Raw genomic sequence first — 17,111 nt, 5'->3', positions numbered from 1 at the left:
AAAATACAGAAAAACGCATGTCAAAAATTTCATAAATTGATTTGCATTTTAATGAGGGAAATAAGTATTTGACCCCTCTGCAAAACATGACTTAGTACTTGGTGGCAAACCCCTTGTTGGCAATCACAGAGGTCAGACGTTTCTTGTAGTTGGCCACCAGGTTTGCACACATCTCAGGAGGGATTTTGTCCCACTCCTTTTTGCAGATCTTCTTCAAGTCATTAATGTTTCGAGGCTGACGTTTGGCAACTCGAACCTTCAGCTCCCTCCACAGATTTTCTATGGGATAAAGGTCTGGAGACTGGCTAGGCCACTCCAGGACCTTAATGTGCTTCTTCTTGAGCCACTCCTTTGTTGACTTGGCCGTGTGTTTTGGGTCATTGTCATGCTGGAATACCCATCCACGACCCATTTTCAATGCCCTGGCTCAGGGAAGGAGATTCTCACCCACGATTTGACGGTACATGGCCCCGTCCATCGTCCCTTTGATGCGGTGAAGTTGTCCTGTCCCCTTAGCAGAAAAACACCCCCAAAGCATAATGTTTCCACCTCCATGTTTGACAGTGGGGATGGTGTTCTTGGGGTCATAGGCAGCATTCCTCCTCCAAACACGGCGAGTTGAGTTGATGCCAAAGAGCTCCATTTTGGTCTCATCTGACCACAACACTTTCACCCAGTTGTCCTCTGAATCTTTCAGATGTTCATTGGCAAACTTCAGACGGGCATGTACATGTGCTTTCTTGAGCAGGGGGACCTTGCGGGCGCTGCAGGATTTCAGTCCTTCACGGTGTAGTGTGTTACCAATTGTTTTCTTGGTGACTATGGTCCCAGCTGCCTTGAGATCATTGACAATATCCTCCCGTGTAGTTCTGGGCTGATTCCTCACCGTTCTCATGATCATTGCAACTCCACGAGGTGAGATCTTGCATGGAGCCGCAGGCCGAGGAAGATTGACAGTTCTTTTGTGTTTCTTCCATTTGCGAATAATCGCACCAACTGTTATCACCTTCTCACCAAGGTGCTTGCAATAGACTTGTAGCCCATTCCAGCCTTGTGTAGGTCTACAATCTTGTCCCTGACATCCTTGGAGAGCTCTTTGGTCTTGGCCATGGTGGAGAGTTTGGAATTTGATTGATAGATTGCTTCTGTGGACAGGTGTCTTTTATACAGGTAACAAGCTGAGATTAGGAGCACTCCCTTTAAGAGTGTGCTCCTAATCTCAGCTCGTTACCTGTATAAAAGACACCTGGGAGCCAGACATCTTTCTGACTGAGAGGGGGTCAAATACTTATTTCCCTCATTAAAATGCAAATCAATTTATAACATTTTTGACATGCGTTTTTCTGGATTTTCTTGTTGTTATTCTGTCTCTCACTGTTCAAATAAACCTATCATTAAAATTATAGACTGATCATTTCTTTGTCAGTGGGCAAACGTACAAAATCAGCAGGGGATCAACTACTTTTTTCCCTCACTGTATGTAGGTTGAACATCTTTCGCATCGTACGTAGCTAACCATGCTAATCAAGAGGTGTGGCATGGTTACTGTGCAGGAGAAACTTTCGAATGTGGACGGGGGAATGTTTGCGCCAGAATGTGTTGACAAAACACACTAATCGACGAAATATGAAAACGGTGGGGCTGGGGGATGGGGCACGGAATCCTCTGGCCTTGACTGGGGAGCTGCCATACCAAAACTATTGATAAATGTTAAAAAATAATGAATCAAATATATGGCTGCGGGCACTTATATCGAAAAACCGCTATACTAGTTAGTACAGATGAGTACAAATAGGTGCACGGTATGTGCTTTGTCAAGGAACAGGATGGCTTGTATTTGCTTCACCTCCACTCCCCGTGTGGGAAGGCAAGTGTAAGTTCCCCCGCACCCTCAGAACACAGCCCACAAATGCAAACATAATATTTATTTGAATGTATTCCTGGTACCTTCCCAGTATATATCATTACCCACAATATGGCAACATTTCTGCCAGTTTTTCCTGCACCGTTTACTGCCAAAAGTTTAAGTAAACTCTGCATTCCCCACTACTCTAAACAGAATGAAGAGGGACACAAACATCACTGAACACAACTTTGAGATTCGAGAAGTGACGAAAGTACGATACATCTGATGCAGAGGCAACTGTCCTAAGGTTTCCCTACTGTAGGCCATATTGAGCCCAGCACTGGGTTAAGACCTTCCTGTGCAGCCCTTTGTTGATCCACTGCCGGATGAGGGCCTCCCCATGCGGCGCAGGTCGTGGGCGTTGTTTGAGTATATTTCAGCAGGCTGATCAGTGTGGCTTGGTAAATGCAGGCAGCATAGACGTGAGGGCATAGAAGTGCAGTACAACAATTGATGTTGCTGTACCTGCCCTCTGCTGCCCCCCTTGGATAGACTAAAATCTTGAAATCGAATACATATGGGAATTAGAACTGGGGGATTTTTTGTCAGGAATCGTATCCAAACACCACGATTCTATTGTGGAAGATTCCTCCATGGACGATGCTCATATTAAAACCTCCAATTACGTGAATTAGATTCTTGCTGCGATTCTGCCGTAGATATAACAGCCCAATAGAATCCCATTTGTGGAATCGCCATTGAAATATGAAGGAGATTTCTTCGAGAGCCTAGGAATGAATCATTCGCTTTATCGTGGTCAATACCAGCTGGCTGGTATTGAGGTCAATTTAAACATATTGAAAATCGTAACATAAACATTAGCGCTGGCCTATGTAATACCGCATGTCACCCATACATTAGCCACATGTTTCAATGGTAGGTCCACTCGGCCTGCCAGGCCCCATGGGGCCCTCCCTTCCTGCCTGAATGTCATGACAGGCTCCGTGCAGCTCAGCCCCCAGCCACGGTTCCACAATTCTGCCCACCCCACGATCCCACAAAGGAATCGCCGTATTCAATACTGTGACTTGAATCGTAATTCCAGGAAGCCAGTGTGGAAGCCAGTGTGGAATCCACCTCCACAAGACCAAACTATTTGTGCGCCTAAAAATTACAATAAATCCAGCAAACTTAGATGATTTAATATCACTTGAAAAGTCATTAAGATCCCTTTTGATATTACTTGAGCGACAACATGAAACACTGCAGTTTAAGTAACTTAGAAATGCGTTTCATGGTTCAAAATGTACATTCTATTGCCGCACTTAAACTGCTGCTGCCCATTATGTAATTAAACGTACAATTAATATCGCTTTATTGGCTGGCAGGATGTCACAAGTTTCCCTTTGCACAATGCTGTGGCACAATTCTGAACTTTGCTTTTGCAAAGTTTGTCGGTGTACACCTTTTCAGGTTGCAAAGTGAAATTGAAAACACCAACAACAACACAACTTAATACAACCAACCTCAGCGGCGGCTTCAGCATATTACGAATACCGCACGCGCCACAACCTAGGGCTGCCACCTTTGAATTCAACTATATGTGCAAAGATCACAGAAAAGTTCCACGCTTCAACATCATACATCCCAGCAATCCGTGTTTGGTGTGGAGGCTTCAAATCACGTAGGCCAAGAGCCAATAGTTAAAATATTGGCAACACTAAGCAGAAGCAAACATTACTGGCCGAGGCATATGCTCAATTATGCAAACCAATCGAAGACGAACCTCTTTGGCCTTCTCTATGGCGCTGCCCAAAACGTCGCCTGATTAGACTTACGTTTTTATCGCCCGCAGCGCTATTGACGAATGCGTCGAGTGTGTTTAAGGCGAGCAAAAAAACACCTCATGATACTACCACGACAAACTAACGTGCTGCGAAAAATCGTTAAGGCGTAAACAACCCCTTGACATTCTTTTTGTAAAAATAGCCACAAGGAACTGGAGCAAGAGTGCATGTGTAAAGCGGCGCTGTTTCGCACATGTGCCAAGTGCACCGCAGTCTGTGGAGAAAGTATTTTGAAAACAACCGGAGGCATTCACGCTATGGGAAAGAAAAAAATACCCCTTGAAACCAAAGCAGGCTATTTTATACTGTACTTGCCTTGTTACACATTCTCCACATGGTTATTTACAATCTAAAAAGAGATCGACGTGGAAGTAACTTTGGGCCACGTTAGTAGTCGCAAATGCAGTGGGGGGAAGTCCTCTTAAAGAATTACACCGGGAAAAAAGAAAACATTTAAAAATACATCATGGGACCTCCTTTGCCAGTACCAAAACATGAGAATAGGTTTCCCCCTTTTATCTGGCAACAAAACAGGTGTTAAGATGTTAAAACACCAAACTGAAACCGTTTACAAGGAATCATGTCTGCATTAACCACAAGGCTTGTGGTCAGAATGCGAACAAAAAACACAATGATAATACATGCATTGTCTTTGAAACTGGGAGAGGATATGAGTCATCGTCGTCATCGTCGTCATCATCAGCCATGATCTCGCCACTGCTGGACGAAGGCTTCTCCAAGCCGTAATCTCTCACCGGCCTGCGATGTGACAATCCACTCGGCACTTTTATTCCCAAACTCACCCCATGAACCTTTAATCTCCCTCTTCTAACCACTACGCTTCCTGCTCACCCCTTCGTAATCTCTCTCCGTGGCCTGCACCGATTCCCCATCCATCCAATCAAAATCTTACTTTTTATTTAATTCGTGCACCACAGGTTTGCCCATTACATCCTCTCATCCATTTCATTCGCCTCATGTTCACGCACTGCATTCGTACGTACCATTGTTAAGTCTCTGTAAAGTGCCTTCGACAAGATAACACTTTGCATGCAAGCTCATTTCATCACTCCTCTGCAGAGATGGTGTACGCCGGGGATCAAACCGAGAGCTGCCATCTCCTCGTCAGCACGCTTTACAACACCCGCCCATACCCTGGTGCCACCCCTATCCAAGCACATACTAGGCTGTTTGCTGCTTGGCTTTCGACATCCGACAATATCGAGTGGATTATGGCGATTTGGTGAAAGGGATGAGCTGGTCGAATGCTATTTGTGAGCAGCATTGCGACAAAGAGGATACTGACCGTCTGTACGAAGGTATTAAACTAATGACGACTTTAGCTCCCTTGCAGTTAATAATATTTTCGGCTCTAAATCCTTAATGTGGTGAGAACACCCCCCACAATAAGATACGGCGCATTAATTTTAAAGTCACGGTAACGTACTGTACAACCCTTTGTCAAAGTACTGCTCGACAAAAGGCTCCCCAAGCCGTCTCAAGGGTGGTCTGACCGTACTTCAACCACGCCAAACTGATGACCTGGGTTCGATTCCCAGCTGAGTCCGACATCAGCGGTAAGTGATGTCTGACCAGGGTCCCCCACAACACCTATCCTCACCATTACCGACACACCATATGTAAATTAAGTAGCCATGTGAAGTCAAGAGGGGGTTTAAACTAAAAACTTAACTATTTGTATTTTACCAGGTAAGGCTCGCTGAGCTAGAGCTCTTTTTCAGAAGCGACCTCACCTCAAATTATATCTCAACGAAGTGGCTTTTCATAACAACGTGGACATTTATAGCAGCCAAAATACCCCAAACGCACGTCGATTCTAACTGTGGGGGGAAAAACCCGACGTCACGGTACCTTTAACGTCCACTGTGAAGCAGGCGGCGAGTTATTGTGCGGTCAACACACTCGTGGCATTCATCACAGCGGCCATCGGGATCAAACCGCAAACCTCTGCAACTGTCCCACGGTCAATTTCACCGCTGGACCTAACGTCTTCCTGGCATCTGCACAAGAGGTGAATTCATCGCTCCACTTCTCTGATGAATGCATTACCACCGCACAACACTATCTTACGCATTCTATTATCATCTAAATAACAAAACTACAAAAAGCATCCCCTAAACCTGGGGTCGGCAACCAAAGTAACATTTTCTGTTGAATTCGGTAAAGAAAAAAAAAAACCCCTCAATATTTCAAGAGCTGCAATGCATGTGGTGAATACGAGAGGGTGATGGTCTTTAATAAATCACGTGTCACGAAGCAAGTCCTTGATGAGTCGCACGCGGCTTCGGAGCCGCGGGCTGTCGACCCCTGCCCAAAAAACGCTCCTCAACAGCTTACGCAACACCGGCCACGCAGACAAATCGACGTCAAACAACAGCCGACCGATTTGCCGGCATGGGAGCACTTATAACGTTCAAAACGTTCGGACAACACGCAACAAAGAGATACTTGCGTAGGAAAATCCCCAGGATAAGCGACAAAAGGAACGATCGTTATCAGTGGGAAACGGCATGAGACGTGTCCACTTAACAATTGCAGGTTTTGGGCGAGGTGCTGTGGAGAGAGAATGTTGTGTTCACAAAAGTGGCCGATTACAGGTTTTAGAACAATTCCTACAGTGGCATTGCGAACAGACGCCTGAGTGTTTCGTTTTTGCTGCTGTTGTTGATGGCCCCTTTGCCGATAGTAAGCGGCAGTGCAATGCCGTTTTCGTTAAATAAAAAAGCGTAAGCACGAGAGGAAAATCTTTGGCAGCACTTCCACAAGTTATTTGCTACCGCATTGGTGTGTATGCGGTTTACGGGGAGATAGCGGGGTACAGATATGAACTGCGAAGGGCTTCCCCTACGGTGCAGAAAGTCGGCGGGTGGGGGTAGTCACAAGTGGCTTTCTTTAATGTCTGGCAGCATATTTCTCTGTAATCGTTTCCAGGCAAAATGGCAGGCAGCTCAGTACTGTATTAAAAACGTCTCCCCCCCCCCCCCGTCACTCCACTACCCCCACCCCCTGTCCAGCAATTGCACAAACAACCATCTCCGTCTTGCAGGCAGCGAAGTGTTATGCTTCGTAAAAATGCAGTGACATCAGGGATGTCACTGTATGGTGTCAGCCCAGAAGGGTCGTGCTGTTCAATGTTCCTACATCGTGGCCAGCACCGTGTGGGTGGCTGCGTGTAATACCAGCCCTAGCGGGGCTTGGCGAGCACTGGGATAGTGCGGGCACCACGCACAGCGTGTGGTGGGGGCTCCCCAGAGGGGGGGGAGTGGGTGAGCGTCAGCCCAGGGGCAGGGTTGCCCCGGGCCATGGCACTCAAATGGTTGACCCCGTAGACACGTGATCCGGAGTGTCCACAAAAGGGGCCCCAGGTAGGGGGGCTAGTGGGTGATCACGTGTCCGGGGAGAGCTCTTGAGAAGGATCAAGGGGGAACGAGAATGTTCGAGAAGGCGGGCGGGGCCGAGGGCGGAGCGGCCCCGACCGGAGAGGGATATAAGGCGGGTCCTTGAGAGGGACCGGGGTCGCTGCATTCTACAAGCTGGAAGCGGGAAGCTCTACGTCTCAAGCTCAAGCTGAAGCTTGAGACGTAGACCCGAGTGAGGGTCAGACCCTTCGTAGCAGTAACGCCTCTGTATAGGGTAGTTAGCTGGGTGGTCCCCAACCTAAGCTGTAAAGGGGCAGTTATACCCCTTTGTGTTACGGTGTTAGAATAAATGTTTTGCCTCTAAAAGGAACAACGTCTACAACGTCAGTTGGACTCACTACAAAAACAACAGCACTGAATAAATTGCCATAATGTGCATGTATGTAGAACTTCTTTCGCACCGTATGTAAGCCAACCGTGCCAATCGGAGGTTCGATTGGGGGCAGACAAACAAACAAAATGCAAAAAAGCAAGTGCATGGCTCCAGTGGCTTCCTAATGTCAGAAGAACGTTCCAGACAGCCGCAGAAGCGCACCAGAAAGCGCCGCGCGATGCAGTGACCATCCCTTGTTCGATGGCCAGCCAAAAGCCGCTGCTTTTGGGAATGAGCGTCCGCGCACCTGGGTTTGTCTGGCGTGGCCCGGCGGTAGTGCCGCTCGCCAACTGCTGCGGAGGTTCGAGTTTGAAATCTGCAGGGCCGTCATCCTCATTAATAGCGTGGGTGCATTAACTGTAAAATACTACGCGTTGTCTGCTGCAGTGGACGCTAAAGATCCCGCTATGTCAATCGAAGAAGACGGGATCAATGTGTGTCAGCGTCACAGTCCAAATTTGAAAGTCACTCGCAAATAACGTAAATGGGAAACCCAGAGCAGTGGTCACCCCCTACTGTTAAAACTTAGCAAAATCTTCGTGAAAAAAAAGCGTTGCAACTTGAGAGATCTTTCCGGGCAAACAAGTTAAATTGATGGAAAAAAAAGTGTCAAAATATTCTGTTGAAGAGAAACAAAGTTTTAAGGAAACCTCTCAGTACAATGAAAGCTATAGCTCAGTGGAATAGAGAGCACTGCATCATTAAATAACATCAACTCTTAAGCTCACATTACAAGCACAGAATCGCATGTGTAAGAGCATAATTTGTATAGTTGTATTCAATGGGTTAACGCGAACACTCCAGCCACTAGAGGCCACTGCATACAATGCAATAAGATTCTACTCATAATCCTGAATCGCGGCGATTCATATAATTGTCAAGGCAGCAAATCGGCGGAAGTAATAACAGCGTAGGGTTCTCGGGATGCGACTTCAGATGGGAGGCGTGGTGTCCGTTATGACGGCCAACGCGTAGCGTACTGCACAATGCAGCGTAGAGTTATCTTGCTTCTCAAAATTAGTGCTATACACGTTTACAGTCCCAGAATGTATTCGTGAAAATGTAAACACACTACGGAAGATAATGCGGTCACGTATTCAGCTGTGAATAAAACATTTGCGCAAACCCAGGCAACGTCATCCAAGCTATGGCGATGGGCCATGGGGCATAAACTTAAGACAAGTGAATTAAGACCCCCCCTCCCCCCACCGCTGCTTCATGCTCTTACAAAAGCAAAACTTCAAATGAGATGTCACGAGCCTGGGCCTGAGTAGTTACGAGTAGATTCCGTTTCGTGCAATCCGCAGCGTTGTTCACAACAAACCACGCTGCCGGGCAAAACACTCTGCTTCCTTACTGTTGCTTCTTCCGTCACACTGCTCCACACTTTGTGGAGTTCCCACCTCCCGTCGACTCTTTTCACAAGATCTTAAAAGCTTCCTTCAATTGAAACACAAACTCATACCTGGTACGCCATCAAGAGTGTTGTTTGTTGCTGGCCCATTGGCGATTTACGCCTCTGATCCCTGGGTTTAACTGATAAAAAATCAATTCAAGAATAGATTGTTTTTCATCTTGTTTTTGCCACCTCAGTTGTATTGGTTGTTGGGTTTTTTCCCCCGTCTCGTTTGTACAGTCGTATCTGCATCGCATTGTAAATAATCATTTCTGGCATGCGCACGTTTAACGCGTGTCACTATCGTACGTGACAATCTCTGATTTTACGCGCACGATTCTGCGCGACTGTCGCGAGCGTGCGAATCAGTTTGAATCGATGGATCGCTGCATCGTTATATGCCCAACAAATACGGTAAAAGGTACTTCCTCTTTCCCACAGTGCACCCCACATTTAATTCATGAACGTTATAATGCAGAGCCCTATGTGAGCTCAATCCTCCTCCTGCCGCCCCGTTAGACGAGGTTGTTTGAGAATAATTTACCACGCTGGTCTGTGCAGGTTGGGTAAAGGGGGTGGATGGCCCAAGACAAGTTTTGATCTCACTCACCACCGGTGTTAGCCATGGCCAGAAATTGAGCTCATGATACCGAGTCCATGACTGTAGTGCGCTAAAGACTGCGCCACCGCTCCACTACACTCCCACAGTAGCACATTTTATAGCCTCCGAGTTAAAAGATAAATCCATACTTCCTGTAAATGCGTCATCGATGTGTACGGCGTTGTTACAATGTATAAACTGCTAACAAATCCGGCCACTTTTTTAATGCTTTTCCAACTCAAGGTCGAGAGCACAAATGGATTAGCTCTTTCAATCTGCTTTTGTTTTTCCTTCTGTTACGATAACACTCAGAAAGAAAATGCATTCTGCACCAAACTGTGTTGATATTTGGGGACACACAACATAGAAAACCAGCCGTATCGATGAGATGATTGCCCAAAACTTGAAGATGAAACAACCAGCGCGAAAAAAAAACGTGCCCGGTGCATCCTGACCTCCTCACCAGGGCCGCTATCCAAGCTCCGCTGTTTTATTGGAGCATGCGGTCGTACTTCCTGCGCACCAGACTCAAAAGCGACCGTTATTAACACGCGTTAAATACTTCCGAGAACAAACGGATGTCGGAAAACGTTACAGAATGCACCATTTTTCTACCTTGTTTCCAGCAGGTAAGACAATTTCCAGCAGGTCGGACAACTTCACCTCCTGCCTGGCAAGGCGTTGAATGCTGCTCTATCGGTGCCAATTGCCCCACTGAAAAAAAAAAATCTGCACGAGAATTGTAACCATCCTTTTTAGCGCTTCTCAAGACAGAATTGCGACAGATTTCAAATGTAAGTCTTGAGCGGTGCCGACATCCTCCTCGGCCTGCGTGTTCTTCCAAGAATTCCTCCGTTAGCACCTTTCAAACAACGGCACTAATTAGCACTCATGCAAGATCCCCGCCAGCCTCCCTGGCAAGCCCAATGGGGTAAGTGTGCGTGCATTTAGGACTCGTCACACTGGTTGACAACAACCAAAAAGTTATGATAACTTTTGTTATTGTTGTTTGTGCATATTTGCTTTGGTGCCATTTCTTAATTTGTTTATTCATTTCTGATTTTACTTGGTAGTAGGGGTTTCCATTTGCTTGGTAGTGGCTGTATATGGGATTTGGTCGTTACATATGATGAATGTACAGTGTTGTGGGATGCTATTAGCATGAATGTAAATAAAATTAAAGTATTATTATTTTTAACCCACCAGTCAAGATGTCTCAGCGGTAGAGCGAGCGGCTCGCAATTGCAAGGTTGCCAGTTCAAATCCTGGTTGGCGGATAACTCGGCCCATCATCCCTCTCGGGTCACTAATATGGGTACCACTTTGTGGGGAAATGAACAGCAGTTGTCCTAATGGATAGACTCAGCCCCTGCCATGATAATGTGGAGTCTCTCCACCACTTGCTCAAGGCAGTACACAGAAGGTAAGCACTGCCCCAACGCTCATTTGAGCACGTCATCACTTGTACTTTTTTTGGCCGACACTGGATAACAACTAATAAATGATCCCTTTTCTGTGACCAACAGCCTAAAAACAGTGAGCTGCTATAGACAGCGCATTCAGACCCACAGCTTTAATCACTTGAAAACGTTCAAATCTGGATAGGCTGAACGGTTCAAAGGGGGGTTTGCTGAATAATACGAAAAAATGTGAAAAAAAAGCAAAATCAAGCAAGCTGGCCATTTTTGCAAATACATATCACTGATCTAATCCAAATGGGGGCCAGAGCAGTGGCAAAAGTGTTAACCCATAGCGCTGCAGGCCACAGCTAAAACCATTGACTAGTGAAATCTGGACCAGTCCTGGGCAGCCTCCTTTACCACCCAACCTGTAATGACGAGCGTGAAGTTCTAGTCAAATGACCCCTATGACAGACATTGCATAGAGAGGCCTTCATCCAACAATGAATTGACAAAGAGATGTGATTAATAATGAATACATAATCGAAATATCATCATAAAATATCTCCAAATGTAATAACCACTAGATTGTGTTGTGGACCCCATTGTTGTATCTATACAGCATGAATGTCCTCAGAGTTGGGGATATTCACACACTGCACTGAGTACTGATTTGAGGTCAATTCGATCTACGACCTGGGGGAGACCCAGAACAGCCTCAAGATAACAACACTTGGCACCGATGTAATCTCGGGCGGGCAACCAAACCGAGGTTGGCAAGTTCATAACACTGTGCCACTGTTAAAAAAGTGAGCAATAATAATAATGCAGCAATGATATCACCACACCGTATTCATAATTTACAATGGGATTTTGGCGCACACACTTGTAACCAGGTTGAGAATTACGCAAACAATACAGGAAGAACCTGTTTGCCCTCATGTGGGCACCTGGGACTTTAAATCGTGGGTCCAGGTGGAACTCGTGACGCCGAAAGAGGGCTCTTCAATTGCCAGCGATGTCTTGAAACGACTGTGGCAAGTCAATGGATATTGGTATAGGTATGGTCGTTGCATGGCAGTCATACTGAATATATGTTTTAATTCTCAGAGCTGGGATTGTCAAATCAGGAGAAACATCATATTTTAAAATGGATGGGGGTGTCTTTTGTGTGCAATGCCCAATGGAGTGGGCTGAGACCATCAACTCGCTTCACATTGGAGCCATCTATGAAACAGAGCTTTACAGCTCATCGGATTCCTCCAGTATCAATATTCTGATTATTAACTACGGTTGGCCGTCTGAATAATACAAAAAAACGTCTGGATTCGATCCGAGAATTTCGGCTCTCTGGCCCGTGAACCACCCCGAGCGATCACCTCGTGGTGTTTTTTTTTATTAAAGAAACATGTCGCACGCTTTACACTACGACGGAGTAGACGACGAAGAAAATAGTTCCTGAGACTTACCGAGGTGTTCGCCAACCAAGCCAGACTCAGCAGAGCAGAAGCGCCATTTGTATTTTTTTTACAGACCAACCACAACTCATTTTCTTCTACATTACACATCACGCAAGGGGTTGTTGGCATTGAACCTGTTACTTAAAAGGCCCTGAAAATTCAGACTGGCTCGCTCCAATCCATCACGCTGTCCCGGCTTGCCCAGCCTCGCGTGGCCAACGGCGCCCAGTAACCTCGTCCAAACCTCCCCGAGTCGGCACACGGACCCCCCCCCCCCCACCGCCCCCCTTCTCTTCGAACAAGCTGGCGAATTGGACCGTGATTACGCATGATTTACGGAGAGTATTTGCGCAAAATACCGTTAATCACCTTGCGCGCTCACACGCAAGCGGAGAACCTCCGCTCCAGGGGCGGGGGGGAGGAGGGTGCCCCATTCGCAAATTGGAAACGTGGCAATTTTGTACACAACGATTATTTGTTGGTTTTAACCAATACACAACACAAAAAAAACACACCAAAAGGGGGCGAGAGCCTCTGGCAGGTGCATGATTTTGCTGTTGATTGGTAAATTGAGCGTGGAAAGAATGAGAAGCCTGGCAGCATTTATCCAATAATGACTCCGCGTTTCCTCTGAATAATAGGTTTTTTAAAAAAAATGTACGCGTGCGCTCACAGCGACAGACGTAGCTTCGCTGTAAAAAAAAAAACCCACGAGCGTGCATATATGGAGCACGCACGGCATGGACCGGGGCGCGCTATGCTGTAAATGAATGAGGCAGAACCTGTTCCTCTGGCTTTGATTACTGCGGGGCAACTTACACAATACTTAAACCCTCCCCGCCACCACCAACCCTCTTCTCCTCCAGACCACCACGGGCCGCCTCTGTCTACGTACAGCGGGCACGCAAAGAATGCATGGAAGGAGACAATGGCAGAGGAGGACAAGGCCAATGCGGCAACGCACGTGGATTTGGGCACCTTGCACTCGAGCGATGAGCCAAAAGTCCCCCCTGCCTCAACCATCCCACGCCACCGTAGGGCACCTCCATACGATGAGACACGCCACAATTCTCTCACCTGGGCCGTTAAAAAAACAACGCTTTATTGGAAGTTTTACATTACATTTTTTTTCGAGAAAAAAAAACCTTACCGATTGGTATAAACCAGGGCTATGGATTAAGTTATAGGCTAGACCTGTAATGTGTACCGTTCAAAGAGATGCTGCTGGTACTGTACGCAGTTTGGTAAACATTATTTTTTGTAAACATAACTGCATTGACATGGCTCAAGTGGGGGATCAGTGTATTAAAGCCTTCAACTTATCTTTCCAACAACAAAGTCCATAGAGGTTTGTTGGGTGAGGTCGTTAAACCCGCCACCACAGCCAACTAGTAAGGGTTGTCACGTAAACAGAACATGCCAATTCGTTACTAGTACAGCACACCGGTGTGTTGGAGAGCTAAGCCACAACATTTACAATCGGAGTACAACGTTTCCGCCAGTAATTACAACTAGCTTGATCAGGCCACAGTCAGATTTGTGAAGAAATCCTCCTGTTTCTTTCCTTAAACAGACGGGTGTTAAACGAACAACAAAAATGGTCATCCTTGCAAAATTCGACGGTATTAAAAAAATACACGACAGGGCATTTCACGTGCGACGATGACCAAGGGCCCGTGTGGAATGTACTGGAATCTGCAACTGCGCACCGCCGCAGGATGCCCGTGTCCACCACCACCACCACGGTCACGTGTTTGTATGTTGCTGCGTTTCTTTTTTTCTTGGGCATTGGCTGGCTCGCTCAGTCCTCTCTCGGTTCTAGGCCCCCCCCCTACGTGAGCGGGAACACGCGGCGCAGTTGCTGAACGTGGCACGTGCTGGCCGCGAAAGACCCCTCGCCTGTGTAACACAGCCCGGGATATTGGGAGGGGAGAGGTGAGGGTAGGGAGGGAGGTGAGGGTAGGGAGGGAGGTGAGGGAGGGTAGGGGAGGGAGGTGAGGGAGGGTAGGGGAGGGAGGTGAGGGAGGTGAGGGAGGTGAGGGAGGTGAGGGAGGGTAGGGAGAGAGGTGAGGGAGGGTAGGGAGGGAGGTGAGGGAGGGTAGGGAGGGAGGTGAGGGAGGGTAGGGAGGGAGGTGAGGGAGGGTAGGGAGGGAGGTGAGGGAGGGTAGGGAGGGAGGTGAGGGAGGGAGGTGAGGGAGGTGAGGGAGGGTAGGGAGGGTAGGGAGGGAGGTGAGGGAGGGTAGGGAGGGTAGGGAGGGAGGTGAGGGAGGGGAGGGAGGGGAGGGAGGTGAGGGAGGGGAGGGAGGGGAGGGAGGGTAGGGAGGGAGGTGAGGGAGGGTAGGGAGGGAGGTGAGGGAGGGAGGGTAGGGAGGGTAGGGAGGGAGGGGTGGGTAGGGAGGGAGGGGTGGGTAGGGAGGGAGGGGAGGGAGGGAGGTGAGGGAGGTGAGGGAGGGGAGGGAGGGAGGTGAGGGAGGGTAGGGAGGGTAGGGAGGGAGGTGAGGGAGGGTAGGGAGGGAGGTGAGGGAGGGGAGGGAGGGAGGTGAGGGAGGGTAGGGAGGGAGGTGAGGGAGGGTAGGGAGGGAGGTGAGGGAGGGTAGGGAGGGAGGTGAGGGAGGGTAGGGAGGGAGGTGAGGGAGGGGAGGGAGGGAGGTGAGGGAGGGGAGGGAGGGGAGGTGAGGGAGGGTAGGGGTGGGTGGGGAGGGAGGTGAGGGAGGGGAGGGAGGGAGGTGAGGGAGGGGAGGGAGGGGAGGTGAGGGAGGGTAGGGAGGGAGGTGAGGGAGGGTAGGGAGGGAGGTGAGGGAGGGTAGGGAGGGAGGTGAGGGATGGTAGGGGTGGGTGGGGAGGGAGGTGAGGGAGGGGAGGGAGGGAGGTGAGGGAGGGTAGGGAGGGAGGTGAGGGATGGTAGGGGTGGGTGGGGAGGGAGGTGAGGGAGGGTAGGGGAGGGAGGGTAGGGAGGGTAGGGATGGAGGTGAGGGATGGTAGGGGTGGGTGGGGAGGGAGGTGAGGGAGGGTTCGACTGTAGCCCCGCGCGTCAACAGGATGAGAGTGCGGCTCTCCTCGCACCGAGGACACACTGGCCGTCCAGTGTTTCACTTCTGAATCTAATTACACACGACGGGACCGACATATTCCGCGGCATTATGCCCGAACGAGAAATACAACTGTGAATACTGTACCACCCATTGTACCCATCCCCTACACAATCAATCCCGGCAAATCCACCGCCACCCCTCTCCGAATGAGCCCAATTCTCTTGACTAAAGTTACAGGCATGGTTGGGGTACTCGGGACGTCTGCTCCACAACAACAGTCGAACTGCGCTACAGAAGCATGCATCATCATCATCGGGGTCACACAAATTGCGTGGGGATTAATCTCTTAACACCGCCAACCACGCGAAATCGTCACAATTTCAATATATTAACATTGTCCAACAACAAGCAGCCCCCCCCGTTGGAAATTGTCCACCACCACCAACTTCACCAACTTCACGCTTCGTCTATAAGCGACTCTCGTTCCCCCCAAGCCTTCCCCAATCCCGATAACAGCCTCGCACGGTCACGGTCTTTGCAAGATCGGGCCCCCGTCTTTGCAAGATCGGGCCCCCCCTTTTTGCTGAATATTGACTGCGGCGGAATAAGTTTTGTTTTTGCAACGTCGGAAACACGTGGCATCGCAACGCGCAAAACCAAAACCCATCATGCCACCACGTCGCGCCGTCCACAATTCGCTGTCCACCCCCCTCCTCTTCTTCTCGCGAATTCACGACCGGGGCAGAGGAGTCCGTCCACGTCGTTTCGTTTTTCCGTAGAGTGTTGCGGCACAGACTCATCGGGTTCGTCAACCACGATCTATCCTCACTGCTGTGTGATACACCGCCGATTTGTAAAGTAAACAACAAACCCAAGCGCCTGTGACCAAATCACCCGAAACGAACCCCGATTTGGTCAGATCGCGAAAGCTTAAGCAAGCGATGTCGCAGCGTAATTTGCTTGGATGGGCTACCACCACCACTGAGGATGATGTTAAACTTAATAGCGTGAGGTTATGTTATATACGGCTGTTGCGGAGATACACGATGAGGGCAGAAACGATAACAAATCAACATTTCATTTGACCAGGTAAGGCCCCGGGGGTCTGAGCTATTTATTACAGCAGCTCTTTTTCAAAAGCGAACTGGCTATCACAAAATGATAGCTCAACCAAGTGGCTTATCACGCTGACATTTATAGCTAACAAACCTCTTGATGTTAAATTACAAATGTGGAGGAAGAGGGAGGGGGGGGGGGGAAACCCAGAGGACCCATAGAAAAAAAAATCCACGCGACCATGGAGGAAGAAGAGCGACACGACAGCAGGGTCGGGGAATCGATCATCGCGACCTCCCGTATACCAGGCGAGGTAGTTAACATCTCTCCGAGTCACCGTGGCGAGGTCGGTGCAGTAAAAATAAAACACCCCCCCCCCACCCCCATCGTTGCACTGCACTCCTCTCCAATGCACGTGGCTCCCCCCCACCACCACCATCCACCACCACCACAACCAAGGCAGTGGAGCCCAGCGTGTGGCACGCGATCGATGCGACACACGCGACCTCGAATTCGGCATCGCGCGCAACGACTCCACCACCACCATCCCTTCAATCGCGACAACTGGAACGACGACAACGACGACGTACCCCGTACAAACGTTTCGCGTACGTGTAAAAAGCAAAACAACGGCGATGAACCGTTCATTGAAGGCTTACG

The 17,111-nt window shown here is 48.7% G+C and overlaps 1 protein-coding gene across 8 annotated transcripts in view; it reads right to left on the bottom strand.

The window, feature by feature from the left end:
* LOC116952681 (nuclear receptor coactivator 2-like) overlaps nt 1-17,111 on the bottom strand; it is a 184,494-nt gene that overhangs the window by 104,236 nt on the left and 63,147 nt on the right. The window lies entirely within an intron of this gene.

Source organism: Petromyzon marinus, chromosome 3 (assembly GCF_048934315.1).
Source record: "Petromyzon marinus isolate PM22_M1 ecotype Great Lakes invasive population chromosome 3, UKy_Petmar_22M1.pri1.0, whole genome shotgun sequence".
Classification (NCBI taxonomy): domain Eukaryota; kingdom Metazoa; phylum Chordata; class Hyperoartia; order Petromyzontiformes; family Petromyzontidae; genus Petromyzon; species Petromyzon marinus.
This window is presented reverse-complemented; position numbering and strand designations above follow the sequence as displayed.